We start from the raw sequence: 17713 nt of genomic DNA, 5'->3' as shown, positions 1-17713 counted from the left end.
CCATGTCTGAAGAAATATGGTGGAGAGTGATCAAAGACACCCACAGTCCACCTCTAGCCTCCGCGTGCACGTGTATGCACGGACACACACGTGTGTGTACACAAGAACACACAAAAAAGAAAACTAAAGGAAAGCCAGTAAGGAGAGGGAGGGGAGGAGAAGGGAGAGGGACGGAGTCATTTTTGAAGCTACCTCCAAGGAGAGCCCTCCCTGCCAAGTGTAGTGCAATTCTGCTTTGTTTTTATACCCAGGCCCCCCCCAACTTCTCTCACAGGAAGTGTGTGTTTAACCGAGCAGTGTGTGCACTCTTCCCGCCAAAATGTCACTATGCCGCCACCGCCGAGCGCTAAATCCTGCCACTGAGTCAGAGAGCCTGAACCCCGAGGGAAGAGAGAAGCCCAGCACCACTCTGCACACCTGGCCTCTCTGGTACTGTACCAGGATGGAGCCTGCACCCCACAGGGGCTCCGTGTCTGTCGGGTGAAGAAAGTGAGTGTCTAAGATCATCCAGACGGATGCGTTCCTTTGAGGGGCCAGAGCCCCCAGCCAGGAGCTGCATACAGGAGATGCTCAGCGGCAGTAATTAGTCCCGCAGTCACATCACTGAGGACAACATCCCAAGGCCACCATGGGCCCGTGTGTGTGCTGTGTGTGCTGGCATGTGGAGACTAGAGGTATCTTCCTCAATCACTCTGCGCATTCCTGTTCTTTTTGAGACAGGGTCTCTCACTGACCCTGAAGCTCATGAATTCAGGGTTCACTGTCCAGCAGCCCGTGGGGTGTTTCTACCGGCCTTGCCAGCACTAGGGTAACATGCCTAGCATTTGTTCTAAGGATTTTTTTTACTTTTCTTGCATGTGTATTTGAGTGTGCATGCAAACAGATGTGGTGCCCTCAGAAGCTGAAAGAGGGAATCTGATCCTCTGGGACTAGAATTATACAGACAGCTGTGAGCCACCACGCGAGTGCCGGGAACTGAACTGGGGTCCTCTGCAGGAACAGCAGGCGCTCTTAACCCCTTAGCCGTCTCTCCAGCCCTCCCGTGCCCAGCTTCTATCTAGTGCTGAGAATGAATCACAGGTCCTAGCAGTTTACCAACTGAGCCGTGTCCCCAGCCTACACAGTACTGTTTCAGACGCCCACATGTATGATGAAGTCTACCTGTGCACTTTGCAGCTGTCATGGGCATGTCTGGGTGGCTAACAACACTGCCCTAGTATTGTGGTGTTGACACAGGTTTCTGTCCCTCCTGGTCCCATAGCCATTCAGTCGCAAAGAAACACACAGAGGTTAATTATAAACTGGTTGGCCTATTAGCTCAGGCTTCTTATTAGCTAATTCTTTCATCTTAAATTAGCCCATTATTCTTGTCTATGTCAGCCACATGGCTTGGTACCTTTTATCAGTGAGGTGTTCTCATCTTGCTTCCTCTGTGTCTGACTTCCTCTGTGAAGACTGCAAATTGAGCCTTTCCTCTTCCCAGAATTCTCCTCTTCTGGTAGCCCCGCCTATACTTCCTGCCTGGCTACTGGCCAGTCAGCATTTTATTAAACCAATACGACAGACAGATCTTTACAGGGTACAAGACCATCGTCCCACAGCACTATGGGGCATCAGGAAGTCATCTAAGGGATACTTAAAACACAAACAGTAGGATACCGAACCAGAGCATCTAATCTCAGGGAGACCAAGTGGTCCAGAGCATCTAATCTCAGGGAGACCGAGTGGTCCAGAGCATCTAATCTCAGGGAGACCGAGTGGTCCAGAGCATCTAATCTCAGGGAGACCGAGTGGTCCAGAGCATCTAATCTCAGGGAGACCGAGTGGTCCAGAGCATCTAATCTCAGGGAGACCGAGTGGTCCAGAGCATCTAATCTCAGGGAGACCGAGTGGTCCAGAGCATCTAATCTCAGGGAGACCGAGTGGTCCAGAGCATCTAATCTCAGGGAGACCGAGTGGTCCAGAGCATCTAATCTCAGGGAGACCGAGTGGTCCAGAGCATCTAATCTCAGGGAGACCGAGTGGTCCAGAGCATCTAATCTCAGGGAGACCGAGTGGTCCAGAGCATCTAATCTCAGGGAGACCGAGTGGCCAGCAAACAGGCATGCTGTGTACCCACACAGGGCATGGATATACCAGGCACCCGGGGGACTCAAGTCCTGGGAGATACGAAGAGGACAGCTTGAAATCTGACCAGATCCCTCAGAGGGCTTGCGAGCTCAGCTTCACAAGTTGCTTCCTGAACTTTTCACCTAATATTTTCAGACCAAATTTAACCATGGACGGCTCTAACCTTAGAGTTAAAGTCACAGGGCAGGTGGGGATTGCTGGATATTTGCCCTGACTGAAGTGTGGGTGACTTTTCTGGGCCTCTTTCTAGGAATGCAGACAAGTGGGGTTCACAAGAAAAGAAGAACATTTTGTGAGTTTCTTGTTTTGTTTGTTTTGTTTTTAAAGAAATTCCCATGCTGTAGGCATGTCTGGCCTGGAGCTCCCTATGTAGACCAGATCAGCCTCCAATTTGCAGCAATCCTCCTGCCTCTGCCTCTTAAATGCTGGGATTGCAGGCATGAGTCACTACTCCTGGCAGGACATAATTCTAGAAACAGAATTCCTCCTTGGGACTCTGGCATTGATTATGTAACTTCCTTCTTCAATTCCAGAAGACGCTTGTGTGTGTGTGTGTGTGTGTGTGTGTGTGTGTGTGTTTTCTTGACTACCCTCCATATATGAGAAGTTCTCAACAATTCAGGGCCAGAGAAGCCCACAGCCCCCCAAGAGGTCAACAGCTTGGCTGGGGTAGGGCAAGGAGAGCTGGCCTCTCCTCTCCCTTCCCCCAGAGTTCTCCAGAACCTGTTCCCTGCCACCCTGAGAAGCCTAGGAGCCTGACAGTCTTTCCCTAGCCTTTCCCTAGCTGCGGGGCGTTCTAGCACCTACTCTGAGTTAACCTGCCCTCTGCTTCCTGTGCCCCGGGCTAGGTCATGCTGGCTCCCAGAGTGGTTCTGTGACCGACCTTTTCCCAGCCAAGCAGGGGGAGGCTGGACTCTCCTGCTCCCACCAGCAAACGAGTGTGTGGCATCAGGCTTGGCACCCCTTCTGTCTGGGCCCTCAGTTTCCCTTCCTGTAAGGTGTGGGTGATAAGGCCTCCTTTTCCAGCTGGTTCTCCACATTGATCCCTCTCTCCCCTGGGAGGCCCTGTGTCCACCCCTGGCTGGGAGAGTAGCCTTGATCTGAGGTCAGGTAAATCCCTTCCTCGGGTTCCCCCAGGAAAGGGAGTTGGGGGTGTAGAGTTGGGAGGCAGAGGTAAGCTGGCTTACTGGGTGGTGGTCTGCCCACTTGTCAACGCAGGGCCCAGCGGGCCACCAGTTAATATAAAAAGACAGCTCCTGCCTTCTCTGGGTTCTTTTCATTCCTAGTCTTGTCGTGTGTGTGTGTGTGTGTGTGTGTGTGTGTGTGTGTGTGTGTCTGCGCCTGTGTATGTGTCTGTGTGTCTTTGAATATGTATGTGTGTATCTGTGTGCGTCTGTGTCCTTGTGCGTGCATGTGTGTGTGTCTGTGTGTATATGTGTCTGTCTTTGTGTATGTGTGTATCTGTGTGTCTGTGTCTTTGTGTGTGTATGTGTGTGTGTCTGTGTGTATATGTGTCTGTCTTTGTGTATGTGTGTATCTGTGTGCGTCTGTGTCTTTGTGTGTGCATGTGTGTGTGTCTGTGTGTATATGTGTCTGTCTTTGTGTATGTGTGTATCTGTGTGCGTCTGTGTCTTTGTGTGTGCATGTGTGCGTGCATGTGTGTGTGTATCATTGAGTGTCCCTGTTTGTGTCTGTGTGCGTGCATGTGTGTGTTTGGGTGTTTATTTTTTTTAAATTCCAGCCACAGGGCTCTGCGTTCCCATCCGGGCCTCCTGCTTCCTCCCACCTCCTCACTGGTGGCTGTCTCACGACAGACATTTTTAGTGGTGACAGCTGGCCTTGTGGAACGCGGCTGAGTACGGGAATGATTTTTTTTTTAAGAACGAAGCAAACCACGGCCACTTTAAATAGCTTCGCTGGGAGGAAAGGCGAGGCGGGAAGGCGCGGGCCTGAGCCGAGGGGAAACCGAGGCCCCTATTGAGGGGGCAGACGACCCTGCCTAGCCACAGCTTATGAATGACAGGGCTGGGACTCCAACCAGGCGTGGGCGGATCCCCGTGGGCCACCTTCCGGCGAGCTCACCCACACCGAGAATTGATGCTGATGCGGGGTCCCCAGGGCCAGGCTGCACTGCGGTCTTTACAGAACAGACTGGCCTGGACCCCAGGTGCCAGACACCCTCACCGGCCCGCCCTCGTGGCTGCTCCTCCCCCTTCCACAGACTCAGGTCCTGTCACTTCTGTCCCCCTTGACTCTGAGAGTGGTAACAGCTCGGTTATCCGTGTGCTACCCTTGCAGATGGTAACACTGCATCTGTCTCGTTCCTTGGCAACAGAGGCATCGCCAGCTTCTGGTGGAGCCGCAGAGACCCGGGTTCAAGTCCTGCCTCTTCTACCTCAGAGCCTGGGGAATTAGAGGTGGATGGGCAGGGCTTCAGGACACACGTGTTTAGTGCTGGAGCCACCTTGCTCCAGCTCGAGGTAAAAGCATCAGGGTTGGAGGGGGTGTAGTCTCCCGTTCCTCCCCCCAGCCCCCGCCTGCCACTCCCCCGCCACCCCGCCACCCCCGCCAGCCAGGCTGCATCTCTAGACTTGAATCTCTTTGCCTGTGCCACTCCTTAAGAGGACCAGCACAAAGCCCTGGGAGCCAGTCATCGGGTGGGAGATGGGAGGTGAGGGGGTAGGGGAGGTGGGGGTGGTGTTTCCTTTTTCTAGTGGCACTACAGGACGCCACACTCCTCCCACACCTCCTACCCCCACACGGTGATTTAAGCACAAGTACCCCCAGTGTCCGTCTCCCCCATGTGGTGTATCATGGATGTAGAATCAGGGAGCTCACCCTTCTCCAGAGAAAAGCAGTAGGGAGTCCACCAGGAAGTGTGACGTGGCAGGACTTTCCCCATCCTGGGTTACCCTGGCGCCAGCATGCACCTCTGTGTGCCTCCCCTGCATGTCTCTAGATTAATCTTTGAAGCTTCCTGGGAGCGGGATATTGTTCTTTAATTATCTCCCCATCTCAGTATAGATGATACCGAGGCTCAGAGAGGTAAGAACACTTGCCCAAGGTCACACAGCAGTGAGTATAGGATCCAGAATTCTGATCCAAATCTGACTCCAGAGTCTGTACCCTGTTGTTAAGAAATCCTAGGCCCCAGGGAAATGACTCAGTGCTTAAAGCGCCTGCCATGCAAGATCAAAGTTCAGATTCCCAAATCCCCATGTAGATGCTAGGTGGGTCTAGCCACCTGCCTGTAATTCTCAGAGCTCTGGGTTTGAGAGCCCCTCCCTCAAAGAATAAAGTACAAAAGTCATCCCAGAAGATTCCTGACATTAGCCTTGGGCCTCCAGATGTGTGTGTGCGTGCACATACATGTGACCCCCCCACACACACACACACACATGCACACACGGATAACACACATACATTAAAATGGAAATTTTTAAAAAAAAATCTCTAGCCAGGCGGTGGTGGCGCATGCCTTTAATCCCAGCACTCAGGAGGCAGAGGCAGGCGGATCTCTGTGAGTTCGAGGCCAGCCTGGTCTACAAGAGCTAGTTCCAGGACAGGAACCAAAAAAGCTACAGAGAAACCCTGTCTCGAAAAATCCAAAAAAAAAAAAAAAAGAATCTCTAGCCCCACTGGGGAACCCATCCTACACTGGGCCAAAGAGAGCCCTCTTCACCATGGGGAAGATTCTAGAACGAAACAAGTTAGCATGTGCAGCAGAGAGCTCCCCATGATGGGAGGACACGCCGGGATGGCGACGGGAAGGGGCTTTGAAGTCTCAGGGCTGAGTCATACTCCACGCTGGGCTAAGACACATGACCTCATTTACTCAGACAAGCTTGTGTGAGAAGCACTGTTAGCCTCCGTGTGGCTTAGTCAGGGCTAAGCTGCCATGCTAATGCTATGGAACAAACAGCCCCACCAACCCAGGGCCTCTCCTCACTCTCTTCTTCCCAGAGGTCTGTTCTTCCTGGCATGACACTGCTCTATTCTGTGAGGGCTCTTGAGCGGGTGGAGACCAGCCCCAGGAGCCTCTCCCTTGGGCCCATCAGCTTTCTGATTTACCCTGACTGGAAATATTCTAAGTTGCGATGACCCCTACCCACAACGCAGTTGGGGCAAGGACCGTGTTCTGCCTGTCAACAGGATACTGGCTCACACCTGTCATTCCAGTACTCAAGAGTGAGGCTGCAGAGGGAGCATGTAGCCAAAACCAGCAGGCGCTCCACAGAAATACTGTTTAAATATGAGGGAGGGGGACGGAGGGCTCACTAATAACTACTCACATATCCACAAGGGGTCACGGTTGAGAACCTGGGTTCCTGCACAGGGTTGCAGGTAGCTGCTCAGGGTGACTGCCACTGAGGTTCTCACCCAGTCTCCCACAGTCACCAGACACAGCAGACACATCACTGATGCCCCATAAGTAATCAGTTCATTACTGGGCGGCAGTGGCGCACGCCTTTAATCCCAGCACTTGGGAGGCAGAAGCAGGTGGATCTCTGTGAGTCTGAGGCCAGCCTGGTCAACAGAGCAAGTTCCAGGACAGTCAGGGCTACACAGAGAAACCGTCTTAAAAAAGAAAAAGAAAAAAATCAGTTCATGAAATGCACATTTGAAATCTACGATCTGTCAACTAGACCTCAGGGAAACTCACGTCCAGAAGAGAACTTTGGGTGGGGGTACAAAACAAGGCATTGAAGCAATTGAGTAACCCTGGGGCTGGCAGACTGTCACAATGGCATGAGGGTCTGAGTTGGGGTCCCCAGCACTCACATAAAAAGCAGGGTGTAGTTAATCTGTCCAGCCCCTGTGCGCTTTGGAGGTGAACAGACAAGTGACAAGGGTGGAGTCTCTCCTTCCATCAGTGCCTCCTCCCACTGAGCACATCGCTACCCCAAGACCGTGCTTAGCAGAGGATTGCCATCGAGTTCACAATCAAGAAAATGGACTCGACAGCAGTGCCCAGTCTACCAAGGATGCTGCCACTCACAGGAAGGCCCTGGCGTCTGAGAGAAACAGCTGGAATGAGGAGAGCACACCCTTCGTGGGATGATGTGTCTGTGTCCGAGTCCTGCGTGAAGACCCCACCTGAGCCAAGATGGAGACAAAAGCAAACTTGTACCCCGGGTAAGGCGTTCTGCAAGGACTGGGAGGAGAAGGTCAGGTCTGCCACTCAACATCAGCTCCGGTCGGCTGCCTGCCCTCTGTCCCCAGACTGCAGGCAACACCCTGTAAGCCTCATGATTCTAGCTCTTTACAGCAAGAACCCATCTGAACCTTAGCTTTGTAACCCAGAACTCAAGTCACACACTGCCTGGGAACCTCAGCTTCCTCCGATGCTGGAAAAGCAGCAAGACGATCAGGCATCACCCGATATCCAGGCAGGTAACTCCTTTCTGGAATATTCGGGTCAATAGATGGAGGGACAACAACATTATCTCCATGCTGCAGTCACTCACACATCAGTGGGTCCAGGTGAGGAGCCACTCAGCCACTGGCCTCCCTGCAAAGAGAAGCCCAGAGTAGGGGACGCTAGTGTTATTTCCGTCACTGATAAAAACGCCCCATGAAAAGCCAGCTTCAAACGACTGTGCTGTCACAGGAGCAGAGAGGAATGCGTGCATGTTGCCTGCTCTGTTCAGCTGGGTTTTTCTACTTTAGTTCAGGACCCTCTATCTAGGGAATGGTGCCGCCCACAGTGGACTAAGTCCTTCCCACATCAATTTACTTTAAAAAGCCAATCCAGGCTGGAGGTGGTGATGCACGCCTTTAATCCCAGCACTTGAGAAGTAGAAGCAGGCAGATCTCTGTGAGTTCAACACCAGCCTGGGCTATGTAGAGAGTTCCAGAATAGCCAGGGCTCTGTAGAGAGATGCTGTCTCAAAAACAAAACAAAAACAAAACAAAAACAAAACTGAAGAAAAAAAAATCCCAGACACACACACCCATGGGCCAACCCAATTGTCTTAGGTTCCTATTGCTATGACAAAACACCATAACCAAAAGCAACTTGGGGAGGAATGTTCAGGTCTTCTGAAGGCATTTTCTCCACTGACTTGTGTGTGTCAAGCTAACATAAACTAACCCGCACAACCACAATGATCCATTCCCCGCATCCCACAAAGCTAAGCATCCCATGGATGGATTAACCCTTTATTGAGATCGCAGCCCCCATGACTCCATCATCACTTGAGGGCTCCGTCTCTGAACGCTGCTGCATTGGGGACCAAGCCTCCAACACTTCTGATCCCGGTGTGACACACTGACAGCTTGTGCATGACAGACACGGGGTACCCGAATACTTTCATGTCTCCACTCTGGTGAACAACCTGCTATGACCAGTGGATGAACAGGCTGAGGGACTGGTGAGCAAGCTGCCGGGACCAGGAGGTTTGGGTCTCTATAAGCTGCTGTAGTGGCCACTTTTTCCAAGTGAGATCCTGAGCCAGGAATCCCTGTGCTTCCTCACCTGAAATCACACCTGCTAATCTCCCAGACCACCTGGGGCAGGACATGGGTGTGACATTATATCTGTGAAGGTACTTGCCCAGTAATACCAAGTTTTCCAGGCAATCCCTCGATGCCAGCCCAGCCACCCCACCAGAAAGCCAGCCTCTGCTTCCCCCCAGCCCCCCCTTCCCTGCAGTCTCCTCTGAACTCTGCAGCCTCCCTGACAGCCCCAGGTAGCCCAACAGGCCAGCAGAAGCCAGAGAGTCACCTCTGTCTTGATAAGAAGAGGAGCCATAGGCAAATTCCTGGGATGTCGTCCTCTTTGTTTTTCTAACTAGCGCCCAGGGAAGGAAGGCCGAGTCTACAGTGGTGAGGGAATCTCTTCAGAAACCAGACCAGCTCCCACACCACCGGAGCCCTCCCAACAAAGGCCAAGCTGGCCTAAAGGGACCCCAAGAGGCCCAAGTTCAAGTATAGAGCTAGACACATCCCCAAGAAACTGCAGGGAGAAACGGTTGTGAGCTGGACAGGTACAGGAGGGGCTTGGGAGAGAGCGAGGCTAGACAGACCACTAGACAATAAGGAAGGACCCCAGAGATCCAGAGAACACAAGGTGTAGGCCCACAGGAAGGGTTCAGACTTCACCTAAGAGCAACAGGGTACCACTGAAGACTTCAGCGGCAGAGGCACCTAGGCCAACATAGCCCTCCCAAGCCCCACGGCTCTGGCAGTTGTGGCAAAGGCAGGAGACAGGAGACAGCGGTGGGAGAAGAGCAGAGAAACAGGAGTTGCCTTCAGGGCTGTCGCTCCAGATTCAGACAGCCTGCCTGCTGCCTCTTCTTGCACACTCGTCTTGGCACGCCAGACACACCCAAGGTTCCTTCAGTAATGCCCTCCTCCTTCTAAGGTGAAGATACAGGGTTGCCCAGAACCTACGTGTGCCTTAGAGGCTGAGATCTCAGAGTGGTGCTGAGAGGTGGTGTGGAGCCACTCAGCAAACCCTGGACAGGTGGCCAGCGAGAAGGCTCAGCAGGTAAAGGCACTCGCTGTTGAGCCTAACAACCTGAGTTCCATTCCCAAAATCCACACAGGAGAAAGAGAACGGCTCACACAGGTTGTCCTCTGATGTCCACACGCACTGCGCCTGCCCAGACACAGACGAACAAAAGTGTAAACAAGCAAGGCCTAGACAGACGCGGCTCCTCTCCGGGCCTCTGTTCTCATCTTCTACAGAGGGAGGTGATGCCCACGCCAGGAGGGGTGAGTGTCTACAGAGGGAGGTGATGCCCACAGGTGAACAGTGCAGGCTCCACAAGTGCACGTGGCTCAGTCGCACTAAGGACTATGACTACTGCTTACTCAAGAGCCCACCAAGCCCAGCCCTGGCTCCGCTGGCCCCAAACTCAAATGTTGCCACTTGTCCCACCTACCTTGCTTACTCTTGTTGCTCTCAAGGGTGCTCTCCCTGATTCTCAAATCCAAAAATCCTACCTATGCCTCAAGGCCCCACCCCCACAAAGGTCACCTCCTCCACAAAAGCTACCAGTTTTCTCTGTCCCCCCAAACAGCCACTTAAGTCCTCACCTCAGCTGCTCCTGTCCCTACTCGGAGACATTTGAGGCTGGGGCCAGTCTGTATATGGCAGCCATGTTCAGTGAGGACAGACAGACAAAATGGGGAAGCATGATCTCTGTGTTAGTCGGAAATACAGAAACCCAAATCTAAACTGTCCCAAGCAAAGAAGGCCGGACTGGCTCAGGCAAGGCTAGGTCCAGGAGGCCATGCACTAAGAGGGTCCACGTCATTGGCTTGCCTGGGGGCAGGACACTGGCTCCTAAGCCTCTTTGACCAGAGTTGCCAGACCAGGATGTCCTGCTCATTTCTAAGGGAAGATGACAGGAACCCAAGAGCCAGAGCCTAGAGGCACAGGAGGGTGCTGGCCCGACAGGTTTGGAGAAAAATACCCCCCTGCTTTGGCCAGAGGGGAAAACTAGACATAGACGCCTCCTAGGAATCCATCCTGAGAGGAAGCAGGCAGGTGCACATCCCATGGAGCCAGGCCTGCAGGGCTCAGCCTCTGGCTGCCGCAGGGTCGAGGGCTCCAGGAGAATCAGAGACTGAGCAGATTACCAAGGGCCTGTTTGCCCAGACTGGCCACACACCCCTGACCTTCCTGAGGAGAAAGCCTACCATCTTTCCTGCACCCCAAGCTACACCACAGACCCCCGGCTCTGAGCAGTCTCCAGTTCTGGAAGGAAGGGTAGTGTCATAGCAGCTGCCCAACACATGTGTGCACACCCCAACACATGTGTGCCCTGTGCACACCACACACAGCCCACAGCAGGGCACACTTCAGCCCTACTTCACCAATAAGGATTCTGCCACTTGGAGTTGGGCTGGGACCTGGGAAAGGAGCCTGCTTTGGCTCTGAACACAGAACAACTTCAGAGTCAGTGTTCCCAGCATCCCTGGGGCTCCTTGGACAACTCACGGTCTCCCAAGACTAGCAGCCAGCACCTGGGCAATCATTTGGTTTCTAGAACATCGATTCTGAAACCCAAGGAACGTGGTGAGAGACAGTAGAGGTAGTGCCAGGTCCTCAGGAGCTGGCACCAGCGGGGACAAGATTTCAGTAAACACCAGTATGACTCCCACCCTCCCCTGGACCACTTGCCCCCTCTCGTCTGTCCCTGACAAGTGTGGCATAACCACCCATGGGACAGAAGCATCTCAAGCATCCAACTTCTGTGTGATTCATCATCTTCATGCAGAAGTGACACCCCACCTTGCTACAGCGTGACCTGCATTTTAATTAAAGGACATTTAACTTATTTGATATGTTCACTGGTTTTTTTTTTTCATCAAAGACAAACCATCATGGGGGCCAGGCCTACCACCCAGGTAATGATGTCACACTAATATGGCATTCCACTCGCCAGGGCCAACACAGGACTGGGAAGAACTTCCTTCTGCTGGGCTTTCCTGAGAGTTTGGAAAGTAGGAGCCAGAGAGATGGCTCAGGGGTTAAGAGAGTTTGTAGCTCTTACAGAGAAGCCCAGTTTGGTTCCCAGCCCACACTGGGTAGCTCATAACTGCCTGTAACTCAAGCTCCAGGAGGTCTGACTCCCACCTCTGCAGGGACCTGCCTCACACACGCGCGCGCGCGCACACACACACACATACACACACGCACAATTTTTTAATAAATCTTTTTTTAAAAAAAATGGTCATGCAATGGTGGAACACACCTTTAATCCTAGCACTCAGGAGGCAGAGGCAGGTGGATCTCTGTGAGTTCAAGGCCAGCGTGGTCTACGCATAGCGAGTTTCAGGACAGCCAGGGCTACATAGAAAAAAAAATCTGTCTTGAAAAAAACCCCAAAGATCAAAAAGCCAGAACATGAGAATCCCCAGGACATGAGAGGAGAGAGCGTCGGTTCCGGGCAGAGCTGGGAGGCACGGGGAAGATTTGTCAAGGCTATATAGCCCTGAGGCCCAGGCTGCCTGTCTCTCCAGGGTGACCAGAGCCAGCCAGTGTGTCCTTCTGAATCTGCAGCCTGCAGAGCAGGAACACCCAGCACAGTCAGCCCATCAGAGCCCAAGTTCCAACCTCGCAGCTCTCACTTCTGGGCCTCCAGCCTGACTGCCTGCCTCGGCCACATCTGGGGGCGAAGGAGGGTTGGGGAATGACCCTCCCCGCAACTTTCTTTTTGTTTTGTTTTGTTTTGTTTTTTCAAGACAGGGTTTCTCTGTGGCTTTGGAGCCCCAACTTTCTTTTTATGTCAAGTTCCTGACAGCTGGGGTCTGTCTGGGAGAGGCTCTCTGAGAGACTCACTCAGCAGAAATCCATGAGGGTCTCCGTTTCCCTGGCAAGAGGTAGGGATGCTGAGCCCACTCCTCATCCCCTATTTCTTGCCTCCTGATTCCGTAGACAACCCCAAGGTGGCAGGTGGCAGTCCTCCAAGCAACCTTGCTCCCGGAAGTGTCCACCCCAATGACAATCCAGGCTGTGAAGCACGATGCGAGGCTAGATTCAGATACCCTTGACTCCGTGTCAAGGAGGACCCCGTACATCACAGTCACCTGGACTCCAACACAGCCTCGCTTGTCCTGAGTCTGCTTCCAGCTCACTGGCTCTTCCCAGTCATCTCCAAGATGGCAAGAAAGATTCTTCTGGTTTCCCCAAAGCCCCAGAACATCCATCCACGTGAGCCTTCCACACTTCCCCCTCCTGCTCCTGACCTCACCCAGCCAACCTGGATGCCAGTCCTCTGGTATATACCCTCAGCCTCAGTCAGGCTCTCTATTCTATTGGGGTCAACTAGAACTCTGTGGTCCCCTCCTGACAGTCCTATCTCAACCCCTGTGCCCCGAAGGGCTAGATGCACAGGGGGGCAAGCAGTGTTGGGAAAGGGAGTAGAACCTAGACAAGAAAGGTCTCAGAGTGACCCGGGTTTCAAAAACGCCACGTGGGACACGCCCTGAGGTGGAGCAGTCAAGGGTGGAACACTCCCAGCCTCGCCCCTTTAAAGGGACCGCAGCCCCAAATCAGGAGTGTACGATGGTTGTCCAGGATCCCCAGGTCACCAGGTTCAATTAGTAGGGACCGCGGTGGTGAGCATCCCCAGGAGACCAATAAGACTAGGACCTGGCCGCTCCGCCCCGCATCCTAGTGACGCTCCCGCAGCCAAACGCGCCCCGCCACGCCCATTCCCAGCAGCGTTGAACTACAACTCCCAGGTCCCTGTGCTCTGCACCCTCAGGGACTCCTGGGGACTGTAGTTCCGGGGGCGGGCACAGCCTGGGCTCTGGGCTGTTTCACTGGGCATCCTCTCCCAGCATTGCTCCCCAGTGAAAGTGAGAAGCAGCACTCAGGTTTACGGAGCACCTGCTGTGTCAGGCCAGGAGCTGCTCTCTGGAAAGAGGAGGAAAGCCACGGCCCTGTCTTTGCTATACACAACTGCTGGGGGCAGCTACCTGCCACACTTCCTTACTGTGTGGGTGCAATGGGAATTAGCGGGGTTACACAGAAGGTGAAGTGATCTTTCTGCTAGCCAAGATAGACCTGGCTTAGACAGACGGCCTGGAAGTCATGGAGAACAAAAGACAACTCTCTGGAGTTCTCTTCTTCCACCATGTGGGTTCCAGGGATGGAACATGGGGAGTCAGGCTTGACGGCAAAGCAACAGTGCTGGGCCATCTTGCCAGCCCTAAATGTGTATGTGTGTGCATGTGGTGTATAATGTGGGGATGTAGTGTGTATATGTGTGGTGTAATGTGTGTGTGGTATATAGTATGGGACTGTATTTTGTGTGTGTGTGCATGTGTGTGTGATGTTGTGTGTGTTGGTGTGTGCATGCTAGTGCATGTGTGTGTATGTGCGTGGTGTATAGTGTGGAGCATAATGTTGTGTAGTGTGTGTAGTGTAGTGTGTGTGGTGTCATGTATAGTGTGTATTGTGGGATGTAGTGTGTGGTGTAATGTATAGTGTGTATGTGTGGTATGTAGTGTGTGTGGTGTAATGTATAGTGTGTATGTGTGGTATGTAGTGTGTGTGTATATTGTGGAATGTGAAGATGTGTCTCTCAGATTAGTTTAATAAAAAGTTGAACGAAGCCGGGCGATGGTGGCGCACGCCTTTAATCCCAGCACTCAGGAGGCAGAGGCAGGTGGATCTCTGTGAGTTCGAGGCCAGCCTGGTCTACAAGAGCTAGTTCCAGGACAGGAACCAAAAACTATGGAGAAACCCTGTCTTGAAAATCAAAAAAAAAAAAAAAAAAAAAAAAAAGCTGAACGGGGCCTGGAGGGATGGCTCAGCTGTTAAAGGCTAGGCTCACAACCAAAAATATAAGGGTTCCCAGCACCCACGGCTGTCCCTCCAGGTACCAAAACAAACAAACAAACAAACAAAAAAGCTGAACAGCCAATAGCTAGGCAGCATTTGCAGGCACAGAGGATGCTGGGAAGAAGATAGCAGAGTCACGAGGAGACACAGAAGATGCATGACATGTAGGAGATGAAGAAACAAGCCATGAGCCTTGTGTCAGCAAGTAAATTTGAAAATGGATTAATTTAAGTTATAAGAGCTAGTTAGAAACAAACCTAAGCTATTGGCCAAGCTTTGATAATTACTAATAAGTCTCTGTGTTATGGTTAGGGAACTGGCTGGCAGGACAGAGAAAGACCCCCTGCATGTGTGGGCCAACACGCCATGGTACCACATATGAACATTGGAAGAGACTTGGTTCTCTGGTTCTCTCCTCCCACCTGTCTGTGGGCTCCAGGGGTGGAACTCTGGCCCTTAAGGAATTTTGCTGGCCCTCCCACAGAGTTTTATAGGTTTTGGTCCAAGGTTCTTTGCCCCTAGAGGAAAGCTATACTATCCACCTTATAACAGGCAGGAAACAGAGAAAGAATCCCATAATCCTCTCAAGGGCACACCCCCAGGGACCTTGACTTCTTTCCACTAGGTTCCAAAACCTCCCAAAAGTGTCAGGGATGGAGATGAAGCTGTCTGTGGGCATGAGGGACCCGGAGAGACACTCGGGATTGTTGCAGAATATTAGCTTAGCTCTGTAAAGAAGTGGTGCTTTTGTGTAGGCTGCATTTGTTTAACTATGTAAACATGTGTTGCTGTTTCACCCTGCCTGCCTAAGGCACCTGACTGGCCTAAGAAAAAGCTGAATGGCCAATAGCTGGGCAGAGGACAGACAGGCGAGGTTGGCAGGCAGAGAGAAAAGAGGAGCCAGTTATCCAGACAGACAGACAGACAGACACAGAAGAAGAGGGAAAGAAGAATGAATAGTACATGATGAGATAAACAAACCTGGGGCAGCAGCACATAAATTCATAGAAATGGGATAATTTGAGCTAAAAAAAAAATTAGCTAGAAACAAGACTAAGCTAAGGCCAAGAATTCATAATTAATTATGTCCCCGTATCCTAGTTTGGGGGCTGGCAGCTCAAGAAGGCCAGCTGCACAGAATCCCAACTAGGGCTGAGACGATTGCAAGCCAGTAAAGTTACCTGCCAAGCAACCATGAGGACCTGAGTGTGGATCCCCAGACCTCATGTAAAAAGCCAGGTACTTCATTGTCTGGATTCCAAAGCAAGACAGTACAGCCAGCAAAAGCCCCTGTCGCCGAGCCTGAAGACCTGAGTTTGATCCCTGGAATCCACGTGGTAGAAGGAGTGAACTGAGTCCCATAAGTGTCCTCTGACCTCCACACATGTTCCATGACATGCACAGGCCTCGTCCTCCCGATAAACGTAAAGAAACATATAAAAATGCCATCACACTGATGTTTGTAACTCCAGCTGGGGGAAGGTGGAGACAGGATCCGAAGCACATTAGCCAGCAGCCGCTCTGAATAGATGAGCTTCAGATCCTGCGAGAGACTCTGCCTCAAAACTTAAAGGTGGAAGGAGGCTGGCGGGACAGCTCAGCAGTTATGAGCACTCAGCTGCTCTCTAGAGTACAGAGGTTCGGTTCCCACATGATGGTTCTCAGCTGCCTGAAACTCCAGTTCCAGGGGAATCTAACACCCTCATCTCAACTCCACCAGCTCCTGCAGTCACCTGATGCACATAAATTCATGCAGAATCCATGATAAAAAAAAATATTTTTAGAATAATAAATAAAGGTTGAGAAAAGACAACATCTTCCTATGGTCTCCTCCTGAAAACATTACAGACTTAAAAGTAGATACACGCACACACAAACACATACATGCACACACACACATACACCATCAAAACTATAGCAGAGCACAGGCCTATAGTTCTAGAACTCAGGAAGCCAAGGCAAGAGGAGCCACAGATTAAAACCAGACTGGGCTGCACAGCAAGACCTTGTCTCAAGAATGAGAGAGAACAACTCGGTGGTAAGTGACTATTTAGCAGGCATGAAGCCCTGGACTGGATCTTTAGCATCATAAAAATAATTGATACAGAGAGAAGACGGGATTTGCCCAAAGTCACACAAGGCACCAGAGAAAATTGGCCCAAGGAGGCAGCTCCAGAGGCTGAGTCTCCCCAAAGGACAGAGACTTCCCAAAACGCCACGCAACCTGATGACCACAGTGCCTAATAAGGAGAGGGTGGGGGCAAACATAGCTCATGGCCAGAGTCCTAAGTCAGTGAGATCACAGCTGGGGGCTGTGATCATCGGGGGGGGAAAAACAAAGTTCACAACGTAAGATCTCCACGACCCTCACCTCACCTCCAGGAATGTGGGCCTCAGTCAAGCAGACAGGCAGATGTGTGGGCCAGCAAGGGCTGGACACATGGCCTCTTCCTGGTACAGTGTGGGTGTTGTCAGGCCTGCCGGGGATACAGCCATACTCAGGTGGCCGCCTTCCGTACCCCAGCTGGCCTCCCCATCAGAAGACTCGGAAGAGTCTCACAGACCTACTGGCAGGGCATTTTGGACCAAAATCCTAAATACAGCAGACGTGAATGGACTTTTGCAGGCAGGGGGGTACCTGTTCATGTCCTGGTACCATACTCCCAGGAGACCTCTGTGGGCCATTGCTGGGTATGACCTGAGACTGGGAGGCTTTCTCTAGGAAGGCCCTGAGGACTCTCCCTGAGGGGCGCATGGACCAAGTCCTCCTCAGCGATATGTCACAGGTTCTTGGTTTTAAATAGCAGAGCTCCAGCATAAATCTGCACCTGACCCTGTCACACCCTGTGATAGTCACCCGCACGTCCCTTGTCCCTGTCCCTTGTCCCCCCACCAGAGGAAGCCCACTTTGGTTTTTTTGTTTTGTTTTGTTTTGTTGTTGTTATTTGGTTTGGTTTGGTTTGGTTTTATTTGTTTTGTTTTTTGAGACAGGGTTTCTCTGTGTAACTAGCTATCCTGGAACTAGCTCTTGTAGTCCAGGCTGGCTTTGAACTCACAGAGATCTGCCTACCTCTGCCTCCCAGTGCTGGGATTAAATGTGCACCACCACTGTCAGGCGGAAGCCCACTTTTATAGCCAAATCTTTCCCCGCTCCTTATCTTTCTGACCCTTGACTTCACCAAAACCTTCTCTCCAAGAGGTCTTGCAAGCCCATGACCAACACTGTGGACCAACAAAGCCATCCCAAGCCCTCCTTTCCTTTCTTCCTCTGCTCTAGAA

This window comes from Chionomys nivalis, chromosome 22 (assembly GCF_950005125.1).
Source record: "Chionomys nivalis chromosome 22, mChiNiv1.1, whole genome shotgun sequence".
Taxonomy (NCBI): Eukaryota; Metazoa; Chordata; class Mammalia; order Rodentia; family Cricetidae; genus Chionomys; species Chionomys nivalis.
Note: the sequence above shows the minus strand (reverse complement) of the source record.